The sequence below is a fragment of the Dipodomys ordii genome, unplaced genomic scaffold (assembly GCF_000151885.1).
Source record: "Dipodomys ordii isolate 6190 unplaced genomic scaffold, Dord_2.0 Scaffold76, whole genome shotgun sequence".
Taxonomy (NCBI): domain Eukaryota; kingdom Metazoa; phylum Chordata; class Mammalia; order Rodentia; family Heteromyidae; genus Dipodomys; species Dipodomys ordii.
The window spans coordinates 4666734-4674874 of record NW_012267292.1 but is presented as its reverse complement, the minus strand read 5'-3'; positions in this window follow the sequence as shown (position 1 = coordinate 4674874).

Sequence of the window (8141 nt, the reverse complement as noted above, 5' to 3'; positions counted from 1 at the left end):
TGTGTGTGTGTGTGTGTGTGTGTATGTGTGTGTGTGTGTGTGTGTATGTGTGTGTGTGTATGTGTGTGTGTGTGTGTGTTGGTCACAAAAATCTCAGGGCCTGGGCGCTCCCTGAGCTTTTATTGCTCAAGGCCAGTGCTGTACCACTCCACTTCCCAGTTCTGGCTCTTTTTTTTTTTTTGGTTGGGGGGGATGCAGGAAGGCAGTAGTTAGCTGGAGATAAGAGTTCACAGGCTTTCCTGCCTGGGCTGGCTTTGAACCATGATCTTCAGATCTCAGCCTTCTGAGTAGCTAGTATTATAGGCGTATGCCACTGACCCAATCTTGGTTTTTTAACAAGTGTCAGTTTGTTCAGCAAGTTTAGGCCATTGCTTAACTGTGATGAAGACACGGGCAACAGCAATCCAGGGAAATCAGGACTCAGTGAGATTGTTTTTACTATTTCCTTGCCTCTGAATTTTGTGAATAACCAGGGAATCCCAGGAGGGAACAGAATTTCAGTGTGTACTAAAAAGAATGTTTTAAAAAAGAGCTAGATGACCCAGCAAACTATATCACAACCCTAAGAAAACGAGCTGAACTGTCCATTGATTTCATCTGAGTTCCAACTCCACACACTACTAGCCTCAATGCTGACTCAGCAGGACTCTTTTCTACTGTCCAGGATTAGCACTGTCCAAAAAACTCTCCAAGATGGAAAACTGTTTTCACTCTCCAGTATGGCAGCCATTAGTTTCATGATGCTATTGAAGTGTACTTAGTATGGTGAAGAACTGAATTTTCAGTTTTACTAAAAAACTTTAATTAATTTAGAGTTGAAGAAGCCACATGTAGTTATTAAGCTATTGGGCAGGACAGTAATGCCATTTCCCAAAGAAACTCAGAAATAGATCAAGATTGGCATATCAAGGTTTCTGATGATTCAAAGAAATCCCTCCTTATTCTAGTGACAAAAGGTGCCATCATCCATAAAAATTGAATTGGCAAAGAGGAGTTAGGGCACTCCCAGAAAACTGAAATGAACTCATTAGAAAGCAACTACCAAGCTCACCAACTGACTTACTTTAAGTAAGCTCTTCATTGCAAAAGCTAAAGGTGATGCCCTGGATGCCAATTCCATTTCTCCTGATGTGAATCTCATAACCCTAATGCTGTTTGAGAGGAGGACCTCAGGTGGGTGGGACCTGTAGTGGTATGCTTCGAGCCTGAAACAGAACGCAGGGATCTCTAAATTTTACCAGTATTGTCCTGGCTGTATCCTGTGGCTCTCTCCTGGCAATCCATTGAGTGAAGTCATGTTTTTGCTTTTTTTTTTTTAAAGAAAAGCATTTTTAGAAAGAATATATGAATTTCACAGAGTAAGGGCAATTGTTAATATAAGCAACTGTAAATCTGGTGCATAGATCCACACATACAATCATGTACAGCATTTCTCTCTTTCAAGGAAAAATCCTTCACAGCAATAGCTTTAAATGGCTGGCCTACTGAATAAGGCTATTTTGTGGCAATTGCCAATTAGGAATTTTGCCAGGTTAGCAATAAAGGAACAGTTATATTTAACGAAACACTCAAATCCCATCAATGCTTACGCTGACAAGCATTGTCTAAGAAGGCCTTTGCTGGGAAAGTGCATTTATTTGTACTGTATATTTATGCTCTCAGGCTCCTCAAGTGAAATTATTTTTAAGTTATATGCGGTTGGAGGAAAAATTATATTAAAAGATGGGAGAGTAGGATAAGATGCAAGTTGGAATATGTAAATATAGCTGGTATCTTTTTTTTCAGTGATGCATTACAAGCTGTGAAATGACAACCAATTAGAGAACATGACAGAATATCAAAAGTACATTCAGGCAGCAGTGAACCACACTTGTAAGTAGCAGGGTCAGAGCTCAAAGATTTCAGATTTTCGGTAAATGATGTTCAACCTCAACCATATAAGGCACCTAGAGTGATCAAACACAAAGAAACAAAAAAGTTAGAATGATGGGTTATCAGGGTTTAGCAGGAGAAGGGAACTGGAGCGTTTCCATTTTGTAAGAGGAAAATATTCTGGATATTGGTTGCACACCAATGTGAATTGCACACTATCAAACTTATACTATAAGTGTTGTACCACAATTGATTTTTTTTTTCTTGAGATAAATTAGCCTCCAACTCATGATCCTTCTACATCAAATTCCTGAGTGCTGGGAATAGGGGTCTAAAACCATCATGTTCAGCTAAAATGTTTGAAAAATTAAATAGCCACACAGGGTTAATGGATTCAGGCATTTACCCAGCAGCTTCAGATCTGGTGCCATTGTTATGGTGATTTATCCCTAAGAGCAATCTCTAACCATCAAAGACCTTCCCTCAGGATTCTGGCTTCCCTCTGGGAACAAGACATTAGTTCTCTTGGAACTTGCTGTGGAGCAAGCGAGCAGCCTCGACCAGCAAAGGTTCTTCCATTGGTAACTGGCCTTCAGGCTTGTGGGATTGGAGCTCTGTATGCTTGTAACTAGGAAACGGTTTACAGAATGTCTAGACAAGAAGGGGAGAAGCTGTGTGGAGAAAAAGTCTTTGTCCTCAGGTCTGGTGAGGAGTTATTGAAGGCATGAATGCCCTGAACCCAGGCAGGGATTTTCTTGGCACAACTGCCAAACTGCTAGCTGCTTTATCTCCATGTAGCTAGAGTGACCCTCATCAGTCACTACAGCAAGGAATGAGCAAGCCTAGAGTTGTCTGAAAAGAAGAAAATGACTCTCTGTAAGAGCTATAGGCTTGTTAACTGTCTTGCAAATAACTGTGACAAACTGCCTTTCCTTACACAAAGAGACCAGGCCAGTGAGTCTTTCCTATCCTCCACTTCCCCCCCACCCCACCCACCAGCAGCTTCATTGAATATGTTTAAATTCAGTGTCTATGAACTGCCACTTTCCAGGAAAGCTAAGAAGAAATTATTTTATTCATTGATCTATTTATTTAAAAATTATTAGCATTCCTCTTGAACTCAAAAGTGGGACAAATAATACTCATTATGAGTTGCTTTTCCTACAATACAACAGAAAATCAGTGAAATAATAACAAATTTAGAAAGAAATTAAAAATTGGGTTGTAAGTGGCAGCTAATACAAGTCATATATATAAATTAGCTCAGACTCATCAAGCTGTGCCCAAAAGAAAGAAAAATTACAAGTGTCTTGTTGAAAGTTCTATGTAGCAGAGCAAAAAGCTTTATGAGCTCCAGCTCCTAGCAGTTGATGTCTTAATTGGCCAAGGAAGTCCTCATAAGTTATTAAGTAAACATGGTAGTCACCTCCCTGTCACTAAAGCAAATAACTGAAATATACACCTTATATGAAGAAAAGGTTTAATTGGGCTCACAATTTTGTATCTTCCAATCCATGGTCTATTGACTCCATTGCTTTTGTACCCATGGTGAAAGATCTCTTCTAGTGGGCAAAGCTGCTCACTGAATGGGCTGAAGGAAAAGGGCTAGATCCCGTCTAGTCTCTATAAATCTAGGCCCACCTCTTAATGATTCTACAATCTGACAATAGTATCCTAATCTGGGACCCTGCCTTTACCTTTAACTCATGGGACTTCATGGAGTAATTCAGATGCAAGCTACATGAGTCAGGAAGCTGTGCATCCTACCTGGGTTCAAAACTTGTCACTTCCGGGGATGGGAAGTTGGCTCAGTGGTGGAGCATTTGCTTTGCATGCCTGAGGCCCTGGGTTCGATTCCTCAGCACCACATAAGCAAAAAGAAAAAAGCCAGAAGTGGTGCTGTGGCTCAAGTGGTAGAGCGCTAGCCTTGAGCTGAAGAGCTGAGGGACAGTGCCCAGGCTCAGAGTTCAGGCCCCACGACTGGACCCCCCCCCAAAAAAAAACTTGTCATTTCCCGAAACATTTACAAACAGGAACAATGAGAGGTAGTACATTCCTCCTAGGGCTAGGGTAAGATCTAGTTGATACTTTTATAAGTTTCCAAAGTTTTATAAATTTCCAAAGTGTCCAAATTACCATCCAGGATACAGATTATGAAAATGAGGCAAGAATATATGGTAAAGACTGCTCCTTGAGAAATATTGCATTTTTTTGCTCTTTCATATTTTGAAATTTTGCTTCTCATATCTTTTGCCATCTCATATCTTTTAGGAAGTGCTTAACAATCCCTTTCTCTAATTTTCAGTAATATCTGCCTCTAACAGTCAACCCCTGGTTCCCATGTGCCAGCTTTCAGCTGACATACTTCCCAGCTGTGTGGTATGGGACTATAGGTGTGTTTGGTTTGTCCTAGATAGTGCTTTTTAGACACCTAAATTAGCAGCTAACATTTTGAGATCTAGAGGTTCCCAAAGACAATTCAGATATTTGGTCCCTGCTGACAACTCAAAGATCTGACAACAATGCCATATGCCTGTAGGATGGTAGACTAGAGTTGAGGAAGTTGGGTAGAGATTCCACACAGCAGAGCCTGAACCTCTAAATCCTCTTCACAACCTGACACTGGGACAAATAAAGAACTCTTATCACCTGTATGCAATTATACTCTTTTACAAGGTCTTTCTGGTCCCATGCACACAGGGGCAAGAGAAAAACACACTTTAGAGATATACATACCCTAGTACCCTCCTGACTCTACCCACTAAATTTGAGCCAGAGCTTCCTTACGTGGAAATGGCCCTGATATCCTCCCCCCTCAACACACACACAACATACAACTTGGGTTTATGAGAGCGTACAGAAAGCAACTAACATGGTGGCTGTATACAGTGGATACTCAATAAATGTTTGCTTTCTCCTCCTAATATAGTGATGTCCCTGCCAGATTTGCACAATCACTACAATACTCCTTCACTTGTAAATGGCTGGCATTTGGTTTATTAGATATACTTATGTTTCAAAATGTAACTAAAATGCACTGAAAACACCAACTCTCTGGATCTAACTACCAACTAATACAGGATACAAAAAGCACCAGTGGATGTATTCAGTAATAGGATTCGGGGAAATACTAGGATTCTGAAAAACTCCACAGGAAAAAAGAGAGAGAAAGAAGGAGGGAGGGAGGGAGGAAGGAAGGAAGGAAGGAAGGAAGGAAGGAAATGAGGGATGGAGGAAGGGAAAAAGTTAAGAGATACATCAAGCAATTGCAATCAACAGCTTATTTGGATCTTCATTTAAACATACTGTAAAAGGTTGTATAAAACAATAAGGTTAACAAATATAAACTGAGTACTTTATTATACTAAGGAGTGGTTGTCAGTATCTTAAATAGGATCACAATACAGATTTTAACTATTGGATGAAGCTATGTCTTAGCCAGATGTGGTAGTATGTGCCTAAAATCTCAGCCCTTAAAGAAGCTGAAGTGGAAGAATCATTTGAACTTACAGGTTGAAGATCAACCAGCTAGCCGGGCGCTGGTGGCTCACACCTGTAATCCTAGCTACTCAGGAAGCTGAGATCTGAGGATCACGGTTCAAAGCCAGCCGGGGCAGGAGAGACCGTGAGACTCCTATCTCCAATAACCACCAGAAAAAAAAAAAACGGAAGTGGCGCTGTAGCTCAAGTGGTAGAGCGCTAGCCTTGAGCTGAAGAGCTGAGGGACAGCACCCAGGCCCAGAGTTCAAGCCCCACAGCCAACCAAAAAAAAAAAAAAAAAAAAGATCAACCAGCTACATAGGAAGATTCCATCTGAAAATTTAAAAAAAAAAAACTATTCTAAAATATTCATGTCTTGTGCAGATATATACTGTGAAATAAATAGTTCCATGTCATTCAGGGTAGAAAGAAAGATTGAGAGCTGAAAGGAAATGAGACTGGCTATAAAATTAAAACTGTTAAAGCTGGGTAGTGGGTATGTATATAAAGTTTCCTCTACTTGAAAGTTTCTGTGCTAATACCATTTTCAAAACAAACCCTATGAGCAAATGTTTAAAATTCCGTGAAGATTGGAGATAGCACTGGATGTTTTCTTGGAGTGTATCCTTGAAAACTGCAGGGGGCTGAGACACCTCCTTGAAAAGAGAGGACTTTGGTTTGGCATGGTAAGTGGATAGCTGTGGTTCCCTTTTTCTTTGTTTTATTTCATGTTGCAATATCTATCTCTGTTCAGAGACTATGAATCTCACAAGAACAAGGACTCACGTCAGTCTTCATTTCCCAGCACCTAGCACTGACACTGATCTCAATAAATGGTTAAAGGAGAGGAGTACAGTAGTATCTCCATTTCATCTTCAAGGAGAGAAAAGATTGGGGAGCAAAACTGATTGTGACCAGGTGCTCCCCTATGATATTCAAATTTGACCAAGCATCAGAAAGGTCTGGTGAGCTAGTTAAAGGGCAGATTCCTACACATCGGTCCTCAAGAGATTCTGGTTCAGTAGGTTCAAGCTGAGATCACAGGAAGGATATTTTAAACACACACAAGTGAATTGGATGCAGCCAGTTTATACCGGTATGGAATAGCCACTGATAGAGGCTATTTAACCTCACTGGTCTCTCAAAAGTATTATTCATTTTTTCTGCCTGTTTGTATTGAAAGCAATTTTCAAGGAATAACACAATAATCCCCAGGGAGACATCCACCAGCCTCAAGGGTCTCAACTTTCTGCCATTCTCGTATCTTAATTTCGTTTTCAAGAAAACTATTTAATTTTATCTGACTTGAAAAACAGAATTAGTAACAACGTTCTCTATCTTTGAGATGATGGTTGGTAATCTACTACCCCTGATTAACATGAAAAGGGGTGGGATCCCTCCCCCTGGTAACCAGAGCTATAGAAGGCTAGGTTTTTCCCATTCTTTTGACTCTAGAAATAGGAAATCTGACTATAATAACAGAAGACTTGAACTTGTTCAGTGTTTTCATTTCTCAATTATTCTAGACACTTTAGAACTCTTCTAACTCTTTAAAAAATGTCATTTGGAAAACATCTCCATTTAAAATACATGCAAGGTAAATCCTTTAGTGACTCATTCTTAGAGAATCTGAGCTTTAAAAAAAAGAATATTTAATATCATTTCCAGTAGCTGCATACTTATAGGTCATTAGGACTTTGGAAAACCTATCTTTTGAATAATACTTTTCTCTTATGGACTAAAATTACCAGGAACTGATTCATTATTTCTTCAAACTCTGCTGCACTTTTAAAAGACTAAAAATACATATATATGAAGCCAAGCATGGTGACACACATTTGTACTCCCAGACTTGGGAGGCTGAGGCAGGAACACTTCCAGTTTCAATCCAGGCTAGGCTATGTAGCCAGAAAAATGAAAATAATATCTATTTAAAAATTGAAAAACCAAGTTTCTAGAAACTTAGTAACTATTCAACTTGAACATCACTCCTGACAATTTAGTGGATCACTACTGCTGGTCTATCTGCATTTTCCAACAAATATAAACATTTACATGATTATAAGAATTAAAAATTATATGATATCTAAACATATAGAATGCTAGTAAATATATAATTGCTTTGGAGAAGCTGCTGAAATGAAAAAAAGCTCACAAAACCTTATATGAAATCATGTAAATTATGTATATTGCTTTTAAAGATATAATAAAAATCATAAGGAAATGCAACAAAAATATTAATAGTAATAATTTTGTGATCAGTGTATCATAGAATTATAGAAAGCATATAAATACATATATATATACATATTCAAGAATTTTCTAATGTTCCATATAAAATAAAGATCAGTACATTTTTAAAATAGAATAATGGCAATCAAAGCAATATGTTATTGATTTCTTTTTTTTTTTTTAATTCAGGTAAAGGGGTAGGTTTATTCAGTAGACCCGCTGGGACCAGGCAAGGTTGGCACTCCACGTGGCTGGGAAAGGCCTGGGAATGACAGAGAGCTGGGAAAGAGAGGAAAGAGCTAGAAAAGAGCAAAGAACTCTAGAGAGCTAGGTAGCAGAGAGAGCTAGAATAGAACAGAGAGAGAGCTAGGTAGCAGAGAGAGCTAGAATAGAACAGAGAGGAATAGAGAAAGCTAGAAAAGAACAGAGAGAGCTGTTATTCATGTCTTTAAAACTAAAAACCATAGCTCTGTAATAGAGGAGAGACCCCACAGCCATCATAAATAAACTAATTTTGCTTTTTGATTACATCTGACTCTGGCTTATTTATGAGATAT